The 22,818-nt window shown below is 42.0% G+C and overlaps 1 protein-coding gene across 2 annotated transcripts in view; it reads right to left on the bottom strand.

Moving 5' to 3' along the window:
* Positions 1 to 22,818, bottom strand: part of LOC138265768 (gamma-aminobutyric acid receptor subunit gamma-4) — a 1,864,369-nt gene that overhangs the window by 942,667 nt on the left and 898,884 nt on the right. The window lies entirely within an intron of this gene.

The following is a 22,818-nucleotide window of genomic DNA, read 5'->3' as shown; positions in this document are numbered from 1 at the left end:
ACCCACATAAGTAGCTCTGTAATCATGACTCAGACCTGCCATTGCAATGTCTGTGTGTGCAGTTTTACCTGTAAATTTGACTTGGCAAGTGTACCCACTTGCCAGGCTTAAACCTTCCCTTTTCTTATATATCAGACACCCCTAAGGTAGGCCTTAGTTACCCCCAAGGGCAGGGTGCAGTGTATGGTTAAGGTAGGACATATAGGGGGTCATTTTGACCTCAGCTGTCTTTTTTAAAGACCGCTGAGGGACTGCCGTGCGGAAGACCGCCAGTGGTGGCGGTTTTCCGCTCGGCCTATTATGACCGTTGGCAGCTCTCTGTCCTTTTACGGACGGAGAGCCACCAACAGCCATACTGGCGAGAGGTGGGGAAGTGGAGGTTCGCCATGGGGTGTTCTGTTGGCGGTGTGGTGTCGGCGGAGCTGCCCCCATGGCTCCCGTCCCCTCCCGGAGGATCGTCGGACCAGGTAAGTCGATCGTCCGTCAGGGGGGGTGGGGGGATGTTGGGTGTTGTGTGGGTGCATGGGGGTGTGCGTGTGTGTATGTGAAGGGGTGTGAGTGCGTGTATGCTTGCGGGGGTGTTGTGTGTATGGGAATGAGTGCGTGTATGTCTGTGGGTATGTCTGTATGGATGTGTATGTTTGAATGTGGGTGTGCGTGTCTGACTGTGTGTGTGGATGTTGGCATGTATGTCGGTGTGTGTGCGTGTAAGTATGTAGATGGTGCCTGCGTGCGTGTCGTGTGGGTATGGGTGAAGTGATGTTGGGGGTCGGGGTGGGGAGGGGGGCCCTGCCACCTTTGGGGGGTGGCAGGGGTGGTGGGGGGGTAGGGGAGGGAGTCGGGGTGGGGGAGACCCCTATCAGTGCCAGGGAAGGGATTCCCTGGCACTGATAGTGCTTACCGCCATGGATTTCATGGCGGTTCAAACCGCTGGAAATCCACGGCGGTAAGCCGGGTCCAAATACCGCCGGCGGTACAGTGACAGCCACTGGGCTGGAGACCCAGGTCTCCAGCCCAGCAGTCGTCTCCGCCCTGGTGGGTGGAACGGAGAACCGGCGGATGACCATGGCGGTAACCGCCATGGTCATAATTCCATGAAGGGAGACCGCCAGCCTGTTAGCGGTCTTACCGCCGCTTCTCCGCCTTCCACCAGGGTCATAATGACCCCCATAGTAATGTGTTTGATATGTCCTGACAGTGAAATATTGCTAAATTCGTTTTTCACTGTTGCAAGGCCTGTCCCTCTCATAGGTTAACATCGGGGATACCTTTAAATCTGATTAAAGTGTAGATTCCCTTTGGGAGTGGATGGACATATGGAGTTTGGGGTCTCTGAGCTCACAATTTAAAAATACATCTTTTAGTAAAGTTGATTTTAAGATTGTGCGTTTGAAAATGCCACTTTTAGAAAGTGAGCATTTTCTTGCTTATACCATTTCTGTGACTCTGCCTGTTTGTGGATTCCCTGTCTGGGTCAGTTTGACAGTTGGGCTGGTTGCACCTCACACTAGACACAAAGGGAGCTGGGGTGTAGCCTGCATGTCCTGATGAGCCATCTGTGCTAGGAGGGAGGGGATGGAGTGGTCACTCGCACCTGAAAGGGCTGTGCCTGTCCTCACACAATGCAGTTTCCAATCCCCTGGTGAGTGTCTGGGGCCTGGCCACAACAGGATTTCACATTCCAAAGAGACTTTACTTTGAAGTAGGCCTACTTCAAAGGATAAACTAGGTATAAGAAGGGCACCCAAAACCACAGACTTTAGAACACTTCTGGAGACAAGAGGAACCTCTGCCTGGAGCAGAGCTGAAGAGCTGAGGAGAAGTGCTGCCCTGTCTGTGATTGTGCTTTGTGGAGCTATCATGCAGTTGTTGATTCTGCCAGAGTAAGAGGGCAAAGACTGGACTTTGTGTGCCTTTCATTAAGTGAAGAAATCTCCAAGGGCTTGATTTAGAGCTTGCCTCCTGTTGTTTGAAGTCTCAGGGACAGCAACGACTTCTCTCTGCCAGCACCTGGAGTCTCTGGAGAGACTCCTGCTTTGACAAGTGGTGCCCTATCCAGTCCCTGGGCCCTTGAAAAGAAAGCTGGTGGAAATTCAAGGAAATCTACTTCAGACGACTTCGGACCGACGCCGCTGCTGAGTCCGGGGACGCCGCCTGCACCCATCGCCGTGACCTGCCCTGGAACGCGACGCTCTTCACAGGCCTGACGCCGCTGCAGCCCTGCTGCAGTCTGCGACTCCGTGGAAGTCGCCGCACCACGTCGTGACTGACGCCGCTCGAAGTGCGCGGATTCAACGTTTCGCACCGACGCCGCGATCCCCGACTTCGCGCATCGACTTGTTTTCACTCTTCACCAAAGGTACTGTACTTGGTGGTGTACACAACTCCATGTCCGGCGCCACTGGTGTCGGCTTGTTGGGAACGACTTCATCACGCCGCGTGTTAACACCACCCCAAAGCATTTTTGTTACTAAGCGCTATTTTCGAGTATAATCTTTAAAAAGTCATAACTTGACTTGTGTATGTCGGATTTTTGTCGTTTCGGTCTTGTTTTGTTTAGATAAATATTTCCTATTTTTCTAAACTGGTGGTGTGTCATTTTGTAGTGTTTTCATTAAGTTACTGTGTGTGTTGGTACAAATACTTTACACCTAGCACTCTGAAGTTAAGCCTACTGCTCTGCAAAGCTACCAAGGGGGTAAGCAGGGGTTAGTTGAGGGTGATTCTCTGTTACCCTGACTAGAGTGAGGGTCCTTGCTTGAAAAGGGGGTAACCTGACTGTCAACCAAAGACCCCATTTCTAACACTTTCTCATAGGGAAATGGAATCCTATGAAGCCTGTGACAGGTTGAGTTCTACAAGTTTGTTCTCAAAATCAAAGGGAATTTTTGGGGTAATTGTAGGTCAATCTTGCACATGAAATAGAGTGTTAAAGTCTTTCCCAGAAATCCAATACCAGAAATTCAGTGCCCGTAGTATAGTTTGAGCCACAAAGTACAGACATTGTGAAATTGAATATGTTGGGTACACACTATCCAAGAAGGGGGTCCACATCTAGAAGAGAAGTACATTTATGAAATTCTTCAACACTACAGATATAGAAGCAACATAAGTAAAAACATAATAGAAAGGAAAGATGCAGTACTTGAATGTGACGGTTGTTTAGTCAAACACGCAAAAGAAAATCTAAATAGCCAATGAAGATTTAGTTGCCAAACTCCCGACAAAACAGAGTTTTTCTATTTGGCTCTTCTTAAACTGTTCAAGCCCTGGAGCAGTGAATTGGAATTTCTTAGAGACTATGACTGCTACGAAGATTCTATTAATGCTGTCAAAGATACTATTCAGTGTTCTGTTTTTACAAACTATTTACAAGTTCTCAAAGCAGCCAATGTTTGGCACCACGGAATCAGGATCCTCTTGGACAACCTATTATTGAAATCTAAGCTGCGATAGCTATGAAAGATGTGGAAACTGTAATGGAGCAAGCGAGACAGGAATCTATAGATCTGGATTAATTAATTATTAGATTAACTCAACAATAAACAGAAAGCCATTTATATGGAATTAAATTATATTGAATTAAAAGACAAAAGAGAACATGGATTTCTACATGATAAGAAAGAATGCAATTGCTCATCATTCAAGCCAATACTTTTATATATCAGTGGTGAAGCTGGTATCAGGAAAAGCTTTTTAATTAAAGTTCTCTCGAGTTACCTACACAAGGCTACAGAGTCAAACATATTGTGTGTAGTAACAGCTCCAACTGGATTAGCTGCACACAATATCAAAGGAATAACGCCCCATAGATTATGGATGCTACCAGTAAAACATGGCAATAAACTGGAATACCAGAAATTATCTGCTAAAGTTTGTCATGAGGTGGCTGAGTTTTGCTGAAATTTAAACTTTTTATTATTGATGAGGGAAGCATGGTTTCAAATTTAATGCTAGCCTTTGCTCACCTGAGAATACAACATATTTTTTAAAATAGAGGGCCATATTTATACTTTTTGATGCAAAACTGCACTAATGCAGTTTTGCATCAAAAAGTTTAGCACCGGCTTGCGCCATTTCTGAGTGCCAGCCAGGTGCCATATTTATGGAATGGTGCAAGCTGGTGTAAGGGTGGGCTAGCATAAAAAAGAAGGGGCTTTTGCAGCAAAAAATGACATTAGGCTGGTTAGAGGCAAAAAAATTAATCTAACCAGCCTAATTTTCTGACCCAAAACCATCCATACCACATGACTCCTGTCTTAGAAAAGACAGGAGTCATGCCCACCACCCCAATGGCAAGCACGGGGGACAATTGTCCTCTGGGCATGGGAATTGCACCCGGTGCCATGCAGGGGGCCACAAGTTGGTCCCCAGATGCCACTTTAATTAAAAAATATATATACTTTACCTCTACTTACCGTACATACCTGGGATGGGGCCCCCCATCCTCCGGTGTCCCTCTGGTGTGGGTGGGGGTGCTCCTGGAACTTTAGGAGGGCACCTGTGGACCCATTCCATGGTACTTAACCATGGAAATGGGTCCACAGGTCCCCTAACACCTGGTCTGACCTGGGCGTTAAATAATGGTGCAAAGCAAGCTTTGCACCATTATTTAGCCCCTCCTCCCACCCGTGCGTCATATGAGCACAGGGGGATAAATATGGGGCTTTGGGGTTAGCACCATTTTTTAGATGGGAACGCCAACCATGCATCTCTTTGACGCAAGGTAGGTTCATGCATGTAAAAAATAGTGCAAATTAGACGTGTCTAATGTCAAAATATAAATATGGAGATAGTTTTGCGCCAAATTTACATTAAAAAATGGCACAAATTTGGCGCAAATGGAGTATAACTATGCACCTGAATACAATGTCTTGTTTGGAGGAAAACATTTAATTGTTTTGGTGACCTACTACAACTCTGTTTTCAAGGCCCTTTTACATGTAGAAACTCGGAACTCATTGGGAAGTACTTGCAATGTAAACATTTGGCAATATTTCACATACAAGGAACCTGAGAAAAATATGTGTGAAGCCTCTGACATTGAATAAAAAAACATTCTAAAGGACATGAGAGTAGGGGTTCTGACACAGGGAGGAAAACATACCTTGGAAAGTAGACTTATTTAGAAACTGCTTTGCTCTAACAACACAGCAAAAGAAATAATGTTTAATTTCTGTAAAGAAGGGGAATCCATAGTTTCTTTAATGTCTACACTTCAAGGATGTGTTAATTTTAATGAACAATTACTAAAACTAAAGAATGAAGACATTTTGGAGATTACTGCTATCGACAAAATGGAACACCAAGGAGTGACAGTGCTTCTCAGTGGAAAATTACAAGAAAAACGTAACTCTTTGAAGAAATCTGTATCCAGAACTGCTGAAACAGAGAAGTGTTTACATGTCTGCAAAAACTGTACAGTAATTTTAAGGTGTAATTTAAATATTGAAGAAGTATTGGAAGTTGCTAGAAATGGGGTTTCTGGCTGGCTAGGGTATGCATCTAAGCCAAGCAGAACTCACCCACTCTAGTTAGGGTGAGGGAGTTACTCACCCAAGGTAGCCCCTGCTCACCCCCTTGGTAGTTTGGCACGAGCAGTCAGGCCTAACCTGGAGACAATGTGTAAAGCATTTGCACAACACACATAACACATGTGACACACTACACACACCACAAAGGAAACACAACACCAAGTTATATAAAAATAAACTGTATTATACACATCATTAGACCAAATATAACAGGTCAGTAATACCCGATATCCAAGCAGTTGTCAGAACATAACACAGTACTGTTACTCTGCAAAAATCAGTAGTAGTCACATAAAACACATAGGTTACTGATTATTCTGCAACATAAGCAGTAATCAGGAAAACATTTCTAAAAAAAATGCATTTGTCATAAAATCATAAATGCCCATAAAAGGAACTTTAAGAAATACATGGCAAGTAATAGAAGGCACATCATCATAAATGCCCATAAAGAGGAACCTTAGAAAGTACACAGCGAGGCAGGAATTCCAACCACTATCTTCTTAGGCACACCCTAACCTATTGTCTCCTAGGAGCTGCCATGCTCCGATGCGTGGTGCTCAGATGAAAGGCAGGGATACGGTGAGCGTGGTTGGCCCCAATCCTTGCTTGGGGGCCTCCTAGCTTATCTGATCCTTAACCGGGTGGGGGGAGCTCTCTCACCCAACAGCAGGGGCACCCATGCCTTGATCGGCACTCAGGAGAGTGAGCTTAGGGGAGGGTTCGCCCAGCGGTGTGGGGCCTCCAATGCGGCTCCCACCCCACCCATGAGTCACTGGTCAAATGTAGAAGGGCCCAGCAGCACTGGGGGGCCTCTGATGAGGCTCCAACCCCACCCGTGAGCCAGACAACAAAGATAGGGGCTGCCCAACATGGTGCATTTGCCTTTCCTCAGCCCTTTTCCAGGCTGCAGCTGTGAGAACACACCAAAAGAGAACCTGCTGGTACTCCGGGGGTGCTCAGTAGCACTCGGCACCCGGGAGCACTACCCGGAGCACGCCTGCTCGCGTCTTTGTCTTTTGAGTGCCCAGTGGGCACGTCAGGGAGCGCTGTTAAGATGTGCTGAGGGATCCTGGGCTGCAGTGGTAAGTCTTCACTTAAGCAGCACAATCAGAGGGCACAGGATGTGCATTCCTTCCACCGGTCAGCCAGCGCTCTTCATGCAATATGGATCTGAAAGTGCAGGTGCCTGCAAGGTGCTGAAGGGGCAAAGTACAGTGCTGCCCTTGCGCTCACAAGCCCTCAGCGGCAGAGGGCAGGGGCCACAAGCACCCAGCCCCTGCAGACAAAAAGGGGGCGCACAGGGCTGCAAGTCCCAACAAACAGATCAGCACAAGAAGTGTAGACACTGGCAGTTCTTCCTAGTGACTCAGCAGTCACAGGTCAGCACAACAGCAGCAGTCCAAGGCAGTATTCTGTGTTCAGTTCAGCAGTCCATTGATGTCTGATTTTATGGGGAAAAATCCTCTGTAAGTATACTCAGTTTTGTAAAGCATTTTCAATGAGGGGAAGAGGAGGTTCCAACCAGTTACAACTGCTTTTAAAAGTGTACCCTCTCTCCTCCAGCACATGCTCCAGACATCAGTTCGGGGTAAACAAGCCCTTTGTGTGAGATGCAAGTGTGCCCCACCTCCCATTCTCTCAGCCCAGGAAGACCATTCAATATGTAGATGCACCTCTGTGACACCTCGACACTTTCTGTGTACAGGTGGCTGAAAAGTATGCACAAAGCCCAGCTGTCACTCTGCCCAGACGTGGATAGGAGTCAAGCTGCAAAACACCAGAGACATAAGCACAAAGAAATGCTCTCTTTCTAGAAGTGGCATTTTATAATGGTAGTAAAAAATCCACCTACGCGAGTAAGCAGCCTTTCTCATTACCATCACAACCATAACAAACATGCCTACACTACCCCTCATAAATCAGACAATACTCCCCAGATATAAGGTAGGACATTTCTGAGAAGGCAGCACTCACAGCAGTGAGAAACCAAAATAGGTGGTATCTCACTACCAGGTTAGGCCATGCTTCCAGACACATGTTCTACCTTCTACATACATAGCACCTGGCCCATAGGGCTTGCTGCGGCCTACCTTAAGGGAGACTTACATGTAGTAAATGGGGTGTTCTGGGCCTGGCAAGTAAATTTAGATGGCAGGTCCATGTGGCAGTGAACTGCGCACATAGGCCCTGCGTTAGTAGGCCTGAGACAAGTTTGAAAGGCTACTTCTTCGGGTGGCGCAAGCTGAGCTGCAGGCCCACTAGTAGCATTTCATTTACAGGCCCTGGGTATAGGGATACACTGTACAAGGGACTTGCAGGTACATTAAGTGTGCCAATCAGGTATAAGCCAATCATACCAAGTTTTCAAGGGAGAGCACAGGCACTTTAGCACTGATTAGCAGTGATAAAGTGACGGGTAAAGTTATTGATTTAATTAAATTCCTTAACCATGATGAGGCTGAATTCTTAGCTATATTGGATGATGTGTTGTATGCTTGTAAAAGACTTGTATGCCCAGCGGGAGCAGTTTACAGTCCTGTAGGAGGCTGGCCTGGCTTATAGTGGGTTGTTAGAAATGGGGTACCTGAGGGTACTTACACCTTGTGCCAGGTCCAGTTTATCCTTATTAGTAGATTAGTAGTGTTCTAGCAGCTTAGGCTGATAGAGGTAGCTATAGCAGAGCAGCTTAGGCTGAACTACTACAATACTCAGTGTTACTAAAAATAAAGGTACTTTATTTTAGTGACAATGTGCCAAAAATATCTCAGAGGATATCTCCCTTAGGAGGTAAGTAAAATACCAAAAATATACACACAAAACAAAATCAGGTAAGTAAATAGTTAGAAAAGTAGTGCAAACACTGTAGAATACAATAGGATGCAATAGGCCTGGGACAACACAATCCATATACTAAGAAGGTGGAATGCGAACCACTTAGGGACGACAGGCCTAGTGTAGTGTGTAGAGGGTCACTGGGAGTGTAAGAAAAAACTAAGGGTGCCCACGATACCCCACCCCAAGACCCTGAAAAGTAGGAGTAGAGTAACCCTACTTCCCCAGAAACACACTAAAGTTGTGATAGGAGATTCTGCAAAGACCACAACAGACTGCAAAGCACTGAAGATGGATTCCTGGACCTGAGGACCTGCAAAGGAAGGGGACCAAGTCCAAGAGTCACAAAAAGTGTCCAGGGGTGTCAGGAGCCCACTAAACCCCAGATGAAAGTGCAAAATGGTAACCTCTGGGTGGAAGAAGCTGAAGATTCTGCAACAACGGAAGATGCCAGGAACTTCTCCTTTGCACAGAAGATGTCCCATGGCGTGCTGGAGGATGCAGAGATATTTCCACACAGAAAGACCACAAACAAGCCTTGCTAGCTGCAAAGGTTGTGGTTGAAGAAAATGGGTGCGGCCTGGGCCCAGGAAGGACCAGGAGGTCGCCCCTTGGAGGAGGCAACAGAGGGGGCGCACAGCAGCACAGAGAGCCCATGCAGAAGTAGACAGATCCCACAGAAGCACTTGAACAGGGGTTCAAGAAATCTGAGCACGGCAGTCATCTCAACACTACAAAGGAGAGTCCCATGAAGCCGGAGGTCAACTCAGCGAGTTGAGAAATGCAGTACGGAGTGCTGGGGACCTCGGCTATGATGTGCTTAAAGGATTCCTTGCAAAAGTGCACAAAAGCCCTAGCAGCTGCAGATTACACAGTACACAGGATTACTGTCTGGTGTAGGGAGGCAAGGACTTACCTCCACCAAATTTGGACAGAAGGACCACTGGACTGTCGGGGTCACTTGGATCCAGCTCCTGTGTTCCAGGGACCACGCTTGTCGAAATGAGAGGGGACCCAGAAGATGGGTGATGCAGAAGTTTGGTGCCCGGGTTAGCAGGAGGAAGATTCCGTCGACCCACAGGAGATTTCTTCTTGGCTTCCAGTGCAGGGTGAAGGCAGACAGCCCTCTGAGCATGCACCTCCAGGAAACAGTTGAGAAAGCCGGCAGGATTAGGCGCTACAATGTTGCTGGTAGTCTTCTTGCTACTTTGTTGTGGTTTTGCAGGTGTCCTGAGGCAGTCAGCGGTCGATCCTTGGCAGAAGTTGAAGAGGGAGATGCAGAGGAACTCTGGTGAGCGCTTGCATTCGTTATCTGATGAGAAACCCACAGGAGAGACCCTAAATAGCCCTCAGAGGAGGATTGGCCACCTAACCAGGTAAGCACCTATCAGGAGGGGTCTCTTACGTCACCTGCTGGCACTAGCCACTCAGAGGTCTCAATTGTGCCCTCACATCTCTGCATTCAAGATGGCAGAGGTCTGGGACACACTGGACACCACCCCTGGGGTGGTGATGGACGGGGAGTGGTCACTCCACTTTCCTTTGTCCAGTTTCACACCAGAGCAGATGCTGGGGGATCCCTGAACCGGTGTAGACTGGTTTATGGAAGAAGGGCACCATCTGTGGCCTTCAAAGAATTCCCAGAGGCCAGGAGAGGCCACTCCTCTCAGGCCCTTAACGCCTATTTCTAAAGGGAGAGGGTGTAACACCCTCTCTCAGAGGAAATCCTTTGTTCTGGCTTCCTGTGACTGGGATGCCCAGACCCCAGGAGGGCAGAAACCTGTCTGTGGTTTGGCAGCAGCGGTAGCTGCAGTGAAAACCCCAGAGAGCTAGTTTGGCAGTACCCGGGGTCCATGCTGGAGCCCAAAGGATGCATGGGATTGGCACCCCAATACCAGATTTGGCATGGGGGGACAATTTCATGATCTTAGATATGTTACATGGCCATATTCGGAGTTACCATTGTGAAGCTACATATAGGTATTGACCTATATGTAGTGCACGCCTGTAATGGTGTCCCCGCACTCACAAAGTCCGGGGAATTTGCCCTGAACAATGTGGGGGCACCTTGCCTAGTGTCAGGGTGCCCTCACACTTAGTAACTTTGCACCTAACCTTCACCAAAAGAGGGTTAGACATATAGATGACTTATAAGTTAATTAAGTGCATTGTTAAATGGCTGTAAAATAACATGGGTGTTATTTCACTCAGTCTGCAGTGGCAGTCCTGTGTAAGAATGGTCTGAGCTCCCTATGGGTGGCAAAAGAAATGCTGCAGCCTATAGGGATCTCCTGGAACCCCAATACTTTGGGTAACTAGGTACAATATACTAAGGAATTATAAGGGTGTTCCAGTGTGCCAATCACAATTGGTAAAAATGGTCACTAGCCTGCAGTGACAATTTTAAAGACAGAGAGAGTATAATCACTAAGGTTATGGTTAGCAGAGCCTCAGTGACACAGTTAGGCACCAAACAGGGAACACATTTAGGCCACAAACTATGAGCACTGGGGTCCTGGCTAGCAGGATCCCAGTGAGACAGCAAAAACAACTGACACACAAGTAAACATGGGGGTAACATGCCAGGCAAGATGGTACTTTCCTACAAGTCCCTCTTGTGTATGCCGTAAATATGCATAAATCTCAAAGTTTACGTGTTGATGCTGCATTTATCAATATTGGAAGCATGTTATTTAAAGAAGGAATGTCACATGTAGCATTGTCATGAGTATGAACATTGTCTGGTTTGTTTCTGGTTGATTTTGATGAGAAGAAGCTTAGAGCAGATGCAAATTGTGTGAGAGAGTGCAAGAGATTAAGAAGTAAATATGCTACTCATTTAGGACAGTATTCTGTTTATGAAAAACAGGTATTATGTCCTAAGTTGAAACTGACAAAAGAATCAGCGAATATTACTGAAAAGACAGAAAGCAGGGATAAACAATAAGGTGTCAAGAAAAGGACATTTTAAAATGTTGGACATATTGTAGATTACCAGTTGGATAACACTAATGGAGTAAACTGTTATGCCAATGCTATGCCAATGTTGTTCTCAATGTTCTCTTCCATTTACCACATGTTTTGAATACAATTCAAGAAAAACCATGGAACACATTGTGAGCAGCACTTTTTCATTGCCTTCTATGATTATCTCGTGATAGAAGTGTAGTACATTCTGCTTCAGGCATCCGAGAACTAATCGACAAATATAATGGATCATCTGTAGTATTTACTCTAAACACTCAACAAGGTGCACAGACATGTATTATGATGATCCTTGGAGTTTTAGAAGAGGAAGATATATATTTACATATTAGGACTGAGTTATACATGGGACCATGAATGTGAAGATTGTTCTTTCTCATCTACCACTGAAATCCAATCTGAGTGATTTTTCTTCTTAACTCTGCCAGATTCTCAAAGTGTGCCTTTTGATATTCTAATAAAAAGGAGTGACTAAAACATGACCTGTTCAAATTGTAAATCAAATGGATTGTCTACATTGCTTGTACAGAGAAGTGGTAAATACATTATAACAATGTTTCAACGATGCAGAGCAGATGAATCCAAAAGGACACAGAAATTACAAACTTTAAAGCTGGACAAATATCAATTTTTGGGAGAACATACTGTACCTTAACTATCATTTTCCATAAAGGTCTTAATATTACATCTGGATTTTATACTAAATATTTGGAGACTCAAACTGGATGGATGGAATGCATCAACAGCAGTCTGCAATTCAAACACAAGCTACCATTCAAACTTCCTAATTCTTACCTACTGTTTCTTCAGCCAAAGTTTTAATGAGGATTTATGAAAAAAATATGGGATACTCTCTTCTATGTGAATCATTAGTGCTTAAAGATATCAGTTAGCCTATAAGCCTTCAAAAAATGGAATTTGGATCAAAGGTGTGCAAATGATTGCTGATAAAATAAATTTAAAAAAAACAAATACAGTTTTCCCTCTGCATGGATCATCACTGTTTAAGAGATCATTCAACCTATCAGGGATGATGTCAACAAAAGTATATCCAAAAATGAATTGTGGATGAAATATTTTCATAGGATTTCTGGAAGGAAATTACTATACTGTCTTCTCTCTACGTGGATGATATCTGTACATAGTTTTGTATGAGATATAATAATAAGCGGAATATTTTTGACATACAGTCTGTTGGTTGGTGTAGTAAATGTAGCTTACTTAAATGATTTGCAAATTGTAGTGAGTGCAAGTCACAGTATCAACTACGTTTAGTGAAATATTGTAGAGTTATGTTTTTTCTACAATCTACATGATTGTTTTTCCCCACTGTGCAATGATGTTTATACAGTACTCAATTTATATGTACTTGTATAAAGGCTGATAACAGAAAAGGGGGAAAATAAAATGTTTTACTAAAATTTCATATAGTGTTGCAGTATAAGCAATGTATACTGTCTTGTCTTAGAACTTTTCTGAACATAATACTAACATATTTATGTTATTTTTCTGTTTTCAACAGTGTCTGTAGACATATGTCATGAAATGTGTGAAGATACTACTCAAGGCAGAAAAATAGTTCTTTCAGATACTTATGGAGACCGTTTTTCATATTCATTGCCAGCAGTTTGTTTTCTTGTCAATCACTCTTACAGTGCCTGACACACACACTCAGTCATTCTTCTTTGTAAGCACTCACACAGCTGTACATACAACGCGTATACACTCACGCACTCATTCACACACTGACACAAATATGCTGTCTCTCTGTGACACATAAACCACTCATTCACTCATCCATACACCACTGGTACACTCACTCACCCATACAACCATTCACACACCCTCTATGTCACCCATACAGCTACTCATGCACCCACTTACTCACCCATACAAGTACTCATTCACTCACTCGCTCACCCATTTATACACTCATGCACTCAATTGTCCATACAGCTTCTAATACACCTACTCACTCAACCATAAAATCACTCACTCACCCTCTTACTCACACATATACTCATTCATGCATCCACTCAGTCACTAATTCAACCAGTTATCCACCCACCCACTTGCCCTTACAACTATTCACATAACCAGTCACTCACCAATATAGCCACTCACTCACAGTCACACTCACCCATGCACCCACTCATACAACCACTCACTCACCCATACAACTGCTCACTCACCCTCACTCATCCACACAGCTACCAATGCACCCACTCACTCATTGATACAGCTACTCACACACCCTCTCACTAACTTATAGCTCCACTCATGCACCCACTCATGCATCCATAGTCCCCTCACTCACCCATAAGTCCACTCATACACCCACTCACTCATCCATAAAACCACTCACACACCCACTCACTCACCCTAGCAGTCACTCATGCACCCACTACTCACTCACTCTCTTACTCCCCCATACAACCACTCGCACACCCTCTCAGTAACCCGTACAGCCACTCATACACACATGCAGCCATACAGTTACTCATGCACTCACGCACTCACACTTACATCCACTCATGCACCCACTTACTTGCCCATACAGCCCCTCATGCACTCACTCACCCATACAGCCACTTATGTAGCCACTCAGTCACCCATAGAGCCATTCATGCACCTGTGTACTCACCCATACAGCCTTTCATGCATTCACTGACCCATACACCCACTCATGCAGCCACTCACGCATCCTTAGAACCACTCTCGTACCATGTCAGCACAGCTTCACACAGCTGGTCATTCACACAGCTGGTCATGTACCCAGTCACTCACTGACACAGCCACTCACACACCCTTTAATTCGCCCATACACTCACTCATGCGACCGGTCATTCACCCATAGAACTACTAACTCACACTCTCTCTCACCCATACACCCGCTCACTCACCCATTCACTCACTCATTCAGCTACGTATCCTCCCTCTCACTCATCCATATAACCACTCATTCACCCTCTCAATAACCCATGCAGCTGCTCATGCTTCCAGTCACTCAGCCATACAGCCACTCACACATTCTATCTGTCACCCATACAGAAGCATATGCACCCATTCACTCACATATACAGTCACTCATGCACTCACTCATTCATACACACACTGATGCATCCTCTCACTCACCCATATTGCCACTTGTGTACCCACATGTGCGCTCATATAGTCATTCATGCATCCAGTCATACACCTCTACAATAACAACAGTCTCTCCATTACACAGTCTCTCATAAATGCATTAGTTCACATATTGAATCACGTACACAACCATATACTCATTCAAACACTCAGTAACATACTTATAGAGATGACAAGATACATTCATATTCCTACAAATGTACATTTCTATTTTGAACTGGAAGAGGTGGTTCCAAGAAGAACCATTTTTGATTGAACATTTTTTGTTTTTTGGGGGAATTTTTTCACAATTTTGAATTTATTTTGGTGTTTTCTTTGTTACTTCAGTAAAAAATTAACATGGCTTGGAACAGCAAGCACACAAAAACACAAAGGCCCATATTTATATATTTTTTAGTGCTGCATTTGAGTCCTTTTGTGATGCAAAAATGGCGCAAATTTGCAAAATGCATTTGTATTTTGTAAGTTTGCGCCGTTTGTGCATCAAAAGCAGTGCAAATGCGGCGCTAAAAGATTATAAATATGGACCAAAGTTTGCTACAAATCATTAAAATAAAAATGGCAGGTATGTATATTAATAGTTTGCACCAGGGTAGGCACAGCTTGTTAACACACACTAGGAATATTGGTACATTTTTGGCAAAAAATACCAGTTCTCCCAAACTCCGGGATTGGTAGTTGGAACTCTTGAAACTTGTCCTCCTACATATGATGTTCCTGATTGTTCATTGGTTCTACTAGAACTTCCTTGTGTTTTTAGCCTCTGCATTTCATCACTAGATAAATGAGTTCCATGGATAGTTCTTAAATGTTTATATATGCTAGATATACCGCATGAATATTTTTTTTCACTGCTACGTGACAGTACTTTCTTGCAGATTGTGCACGCAACTTTCCTTGCATTCACCCTCTTTTCACCTTCTGGGATGGAAAAAAAATCCCATAAAATACTCTCCTTTCTCTTCTTAGGAACCGGTTCCTCTTCCCCCATAATATTTTTTTCTTCCTCCTCCAGATGTTGTGGTGCAGATGCCATGGTGAGTAGATCAGAAACAACAAGGGAAACAGCAAGCCGAAATTCAGAATGGTGACTTGGCAAAGAAAAGTGTGAAAACTCAAAGCCACTCCCAAAGCAAAGAAGAATGTGCGGGACTTTCTGTATGCAAGATAGAAAGGTGCTTAACCAATCAAATCCTTTAGTTTCTGTGCCACATCGAATGAGCAACTCCCCAACAGCTCCATTGTGATGGAAACGTGACACTGTAAAATGCATTGAAATAGTATTTAAAATTGATTTCTTTTCTAATTATACTATTTTTCTTAGCTAATAGTAAACCTCTTTCTTTAATTTAAATATTAAAAATATCTATATATGTTTTTACTACTTTTGAAAAAAACATTGAAGTTGTGTCTCCTGCGCGACTTTTGAAATACGTGTCGGCACCGTGCACAATGATGTCACGACTCCCTAAAAACTAGTAAAACGACAATTTAAATATTTGTCTTCTTTTGCTCTCGTTGTTATTTAACAATATTACTAAAGCTCTTGCCTTATAATTTATTTTTATATGTTATACAAATACTGAAACTACATGGAAGTTGCACACTGATCGTGAGGGTTTACATCCGGGACATGACTCGTAATTTTGTTTTTAAAAAAATGGTAAAATTACACCACCACATTTCTATATATACCTGCCAACCATCTGTATTGTGCTTTGATGATATCTTACAAATATGTTTCCTTGCTCTAAATGATGAGGAACATTCCCATCACTGACCCAAAGTAAGCAGTAGTTATGATTGAAATTTAAAACGAACCAACATTGTTTGCTGCAAATTTACATGTTTTTATTCTACTCATGTTTATTAGAAGCACAGTGATGTTATAACCATTTGCTGCTTAGAAAAGCACAAAAACATTTTGTTACTGGCTAAAACCAAGGACATACCTTCATAAGGGAAGTGTTTGTAGTCTTACACTATACATATTAATATAATATGATATAAGGAGTTCTGTAGAGGTTGTTTCAGTCAGGTATAGAGATGTCAATCAAATTTCACCAGAAATGTTTAGAAACATATACAATGAACAATGCACACAGTCTCTCTTTCTCAATCGTAAAGTCCTTGAAACAAATTGATTACTTTATAGAATGTTGTGTTTTCTCTCTCTGCACTTCTAACAATTGTTATTACTCTTGCTTTCCATTTTCCCTTAGGCATCTCTCTTACAACCTCTCACAAAGCTAGTTAGACAGTCACAGACCTCTTCACATAACCCAATAAGAAACTCATGCATCCACTCGCAGACCTATTCAGACACTCATGTACCAACTCACAGACTCACTCAAAGAGTCATGCACCCACTCACAGATTTGGTCAGACGCTCAAGCACCCACTGACAGATCCACTCATACACTCACACCTCTACTCACAGACCAAATTACAGATTCACTCAACCTTTCACAGACCCACTTCAAAACTCATGCATCAAAATAAATATATATATATATATATATATATATATATATATATATATATATATATATACAGAGACTCATACACCATCTCACATACCCACTGAGGGACTATCCGTTCACTCAAAGAACCACTTAGACAGTCTCACACCCTCTACCCTCTCGTAGACCCATTCAAACATTTACAGATTCCACCCACACATCCACTGACAGAGTCATTAGCCTCTCAGAAACCCATTCAGACACTCATATTCTCACTGTGAGCCTGCCTCAAAGACTCAAGTAGGCACTTGCAAACCTACTCAGACACTAACAGCCACTCACTGATCCACTAGGAGAATTCAGTAAAAAAACACAAAGGTTACAAGTGCCTTATAGTTAGAAAATATAAACAAACCATAGAAATTCACTGAAAAAAACAAAGGTTACAGAGATATTATAGTTAATAAACTTAATTAAAAAAAACATATACATTTACTAAAAAATACAAAGGTTCCAGGGATGTTATAGTTAGACTCAGTTTTCAGTTGTACAAAACCTTAGAAATTTAGAAGTTATAGTTAACTGAGCTGACTATAACTTATGGTCACACCATGCAGTGCTTATGACCTCACACTTTACATCACTCATGACATTACCAGTGACAGCCCTGTTGACATCACTGATGGTATCTCAAATGACATGGCTGCTGACATTATCCACACACCTACTAACACACTTATAAAACCACTCATACATGTAAGAACAAATCCACTCATAGATTCATTCACATATCCATAGAACTACATGCATAACTACACACTCATGCATGGAGCTACTCATACATTCACTAACTCACTCATACACTCACTTATGCACTATTGCATCCATAATTACACTCATGCACACACTCACTCGCCCATACAACCACTTATGCAGTCTCTCAATTAACGACACTGAAAATCATGTAGCCACTCACTCACCCATACAATCACATATGCACCCTCTCACTGATACTGAACCTCATGCATCCAGTCACTCAGTCATACAACCACTCACCCAGCCTCTTACTCACCATTACAGCCACGCATGCACTTACTTACCCATATACCCACTTATGCAGCCACTCGCTCAACCATAGATGCACTTATGCACACACTCACTCATATACCCCATGACTCACTCTTAGACCACTCATGCACTCTCTCACTCACAATTACAGTCACTCAGACACCCACTCACTAACCTACACAGCCTTTCATACACCGTCTTCCCCAGTCCCCATGCATCCACTCATGCACCCACTAACTCACCCACAGAGTCATGTATGCACCCACTTACTCACCCACACAACCATACATGCACCCAGTCTCCCATACAGGTACTCATACATTCACTCAACCACCCATGCAACCACTCATGCTCCCACTCACTCACCCGTACGGACACTCATGTACTCACTGACCCATATAGTAACTTATGCATCCACTTACTCACAAATACACCTCATGCACTATCTCACTTACCCATACACTCATTCATGCATCCACTTACTCACAAATACACCTCATGCACTAGCTCACTTACCCATACACTCATTCATGCACCCACTCGGGCACTCATACAGCCACACCTGCACACAGTCAGTGATCCATACAGCCACTAATGCACTCTCTCACCCACCTATACATTCACTCACCCTTAAAGCTATATATATATATATATATAGTCACTGAAAAAACATGATTAATTGTGGCCAGAGATACACACATTTATTTGCCCTTGAATATTTCCTAAACTAGGATTAACATCAAATAACAAAAAGCACAATCTATGGACGAGCAGCTAGCTTTCTGCCAAATTTTGTGTTATTCCATCCAGTGGTTTGGGCTGTAGTCGTGTTGACAGGTCCTATAGGAATTAACAAGGGAAACACATTTTCTGAGCCCCTTTCATTCTCAGACAACCCCCACTTGATGGATCACACCAAAACTTCCTATGCACAACAAGAATCACCAGGCCATTTTTGGGGGAAATGTCGCGAAGATTCGTCAAACTGTGCCAAAGATATAGGCAACTCAAAAAAGAAAAAGGCTTTTTCTATGGAATTTTTCTGCTATGGATTGGAAAGATTTGAATGATTTGAAATCCAACAGTACGATTGTTATTAAGCCCTCTGATAAAGGAGGCAATATTGTAATCATGGATGTAGAGAGTTACGTTAAGGAGGCCTATCACCAACTATCCAACAGGGACCATTATGAGAAATTAGGTACCAACCCCAGTACTGAATATCAGGTCATTTATTGTGAGATGCTGGATACATGGTGTACCAATGGCCTAATTGATCAGAATGAGTACCTCTACTTGAAGGTTGAATTTCCAAGAATTCCCTGAATCTATTTCTTACCAAAGATCCATAAAAATAAGAAACACCCCCCGTCGACCAATTGTTAGTATGAATTCCTCCCTCCTAGAAAATACTTCTCGGTATTTGGATCTGTTTCTATGTGTCTACGTAACTGAATTGCCCTCCTATTTGCGAGATACAAATGATTTTTTAGCCAAAATACATAACATTCCATGGCAATACAGTTTTCTATTGGTTACCATCGATGTAACCGCCCTCTATACCTCCATCATGCACGAATATGGTATTCAGGCTTGCAGACATTTTTTGGGCACCCGCAAAATTGAATTTTTCCAACACACTAACATGCTTCTAACCATGCTGAGATTGTGCCTCACCCATAATGTTTTCTTATTCGATAATGAATATTATTTGCAGAAACAGGAGACAGCAATGGGAGCTTCATTTCCTCCCACATATGCGAACCTGTATATGGGTTGGTGGGAAAAGGAGATAGGTTGGTCTGATTCCAATAGTAACTACATGGAACGAGTGGTTCTGTGGGTCAGATACATTGATGATCTCTTTCTCCTTTTGGATTTATTATGAACAATCTCTGGCACAATATGTTAATATACTCAACAATAATGAGTTTAACATCCATTTGGATTTGAAATATAGTGTTAGTACCATTGAATTCTTAGATGTTCAGATAACCGTTCATAATGAAACTCTGCAGACAACTATATTCTGCAAACCAACTGCATGTAATTCTATTTTGCATGGAAACAGTGGTCATCCCAAAGCTCTAAAATGGAGCATTCAATATATTCAATTTTTACGGGCTTGTAGAATTTGTTCTGATGATGTATGCTTCAATATTGAAATTGATACCATGACACAGAGATTTCTAAAAAGAGGTTATCCTCGGAAGATCTTAAGTGATGCCCATTTGAGATTATTGAATATGTCGAGAGAAAAATAGCTTTTTAAATCAGGAGGTACAGATGATAACTGTCAAGGTGATAGATCTCCTCCTAGGTTGTTTCTCAAATTCAATTTACAACATTCCCAATTGAGCAACATTATACAAACAAATTGGCATGTTTTGCGCCATTATTCCTCTATTAAAGATAGTGTAGGTTTACATCCCCAGATCACTTATCGCAAAACTCAGTCATTAGGCGATCATCTTCCAAGAAGTCTATTTTGTTCCAAAGTCAATCAATCCTGGCTATCTAAGAAAAGCCTGGGCTTTTGGAAATGTGGCCACTGTAAATCTTGCAAATATGCGTCCAATACTCATTCGTACATTACATTTGAGGGTAGAGTTTGTGAAATAACTGATCGCATCACCTGTGATACTGAGTATGTTGTATATGTGATTAAATGCGGCTGCCATAAAAAAATATGTAGGCAGCACCATTCACAAATTGAAAGTAAGGTTTTTACAACATCTCAGAGCAATCAAAAATCATGATCCATCGTATCCCTTAGCTAAACACTTTTGGGATGTCCATGAAGGCAATTGCAGTTCTTTGACATGTTATGGGGTAAAACCATTGCTGCTAATCCACGGGGGCGGAATAGAACTGCTTTGCTAAGACAAACTGAATCGACGATGATCTTACTATTAGGTTCTGAAAACCCGTGGGGACATAATTTAGATGCAGAACTTTATGTACATTTGTGAAAATCTAAACTTTTGTAGCCTCTATTTATAAATAATGAAATTCCTATATATATTATGCGGTAATAGACATTATAATGAAAGTTTTCAAATTTTTCATTTTTTGCATTATGAATAACAGTCCCGGCTACGAAATATGTATTTTTTAACATATGTATTTTTTTACACCTAGATGAGTATTCTTGCACAATAATTGAAATTAATTTCAATCAGTATTTTTGGGTGATTGTTAGGCTGTTTGTTTTTGGTCCATGTTTTTGAATTGAATTGGTCCTTTTCTTATTTAAAGGGACCTTTGGATTCATTTATATGATCCACATTACAATATGACTCTCTCTATTTATAGCCCATATATGAATTTAATATTACTGTGGAGATGAATTGAGATATTTAATTAATTTTTAGCACCAGCTATGATGAAATCTGTATTCATTGATGTATATTATTGTTTAACATCTCTTTTTTATATACATATTGGAACTATTTATTCTATTTGCAGGACACAGATATTGTATTTATCAATGAATTTATTGATATTTATATTATATTCTATATATTTATTTATAAATTATCTGTTATAGTGATGCTAAGAATTACTTACAATCTTAAAAAATATATATATACATTTTTATATATATATGTTTTGCATATTGTTGCCAATAATTGGAAGAACAGAGATTTAGAAGTGATCGGATGATATAAGTGATCATATGAAATATACATAATGTGACATTTATGTTTTTTGATTTAAGTATATGGACAATCTTTGATAGTTTGAATTGAAGACTATCACTTTACAATATGGCCGCCGTGTTGCACAATTCTTTGGTTACATTGTTGAAATCAAAGAAGGACTAGAAGAGTTAAATAGATAGGTGTCAAAATGTCAGCCAATGTCCAGTTGAAGGCTTTTGCCGAAACGCGTCGACATTTGGCCGGGGGAGCGTGTGTGTATTGTTTGGTTTGGGCACATTATTGATTATTGTTACATGGATTTTTGAAGTGCCTTTTTTCTATTTGCCTTTATGAACCTTTTTCAATAAATGGAGCTGACGATTTTTTCACATGAATGACTTTTTGAATTGTGCTCATTCTCTATTTTTCTACGAGCTCTTGGATATTGTGCAGCCTTTTGGTGCTTTACTGGGTTGCACCGTTTTTGGAAAATTATATATATATATATATATATATATATATATATATATATATATATATATATGATTGAACTCTTTTTGATTTTTTTTTAAGGGAGCACTGTAAAGCTTTGGTACACAGAGGTATCCCGAGGTAGGGAGACACTCATTAACTTTTCTCACCTGTGTTTAACCTGAACATAAATGTTTCATTTAGTAGCCATTTCCTAAGCATTAGGTTGTATTATTTTCCAGTTATGAATTAATAATGCAAAGTATGTGTCCTAAACATATTACCACAGTTATTAGCTGTGTAATCACGATGCTTAAATTGTTCTCTCTTAAAACTTGGATGAATGGATGTATTTACTGGTTAATTTATTAGGAGACTTGTATGGTGGAGCTCTCTAAATTAATACATCACATGGCATTTTCATATTGCCGTTCAAGATGATTGCGTTTGTTTCTATCTGGAAATTCACTGGGGTCTCCAGCTTGGGTCCTTGTTTTAAGCAACATCTATTCTTTTTACATAGTGGCTGAGATTAGAGTTGAGATTTTTGGCTTGGTTGGATCAATGGAGGATACATCATTGGCTGTTATGTTGTATTTTGTTACTAAATAATACCCAGCATCTGCAAGGATAACTTTTTGGCTGCGGATGATGGTAGACTTGATGCTGAAG

The sequence above is a fragment of the Pleurodeles waltl genome, chromosome 2_1 (genome assembly GCF_031143425.1).
Source record: "Pleurodeles waltl isolate 20211129_DDA chromosome 2_1, aPleWal1.hap1.20221129, whole genome shotgun sequence".
Taxonomy (NCBI): Eukaryota; Metazoa; Chordata; class Amphibia; order Caudata; family Salamandridae; genus Pleurodeles; species Pleurodeles waltl.
The sequence above is the reverse complement of the archived record's forward strand: the minus strand, read 5'-3'. Positions and strand labels throughout refer to the sequence as shown.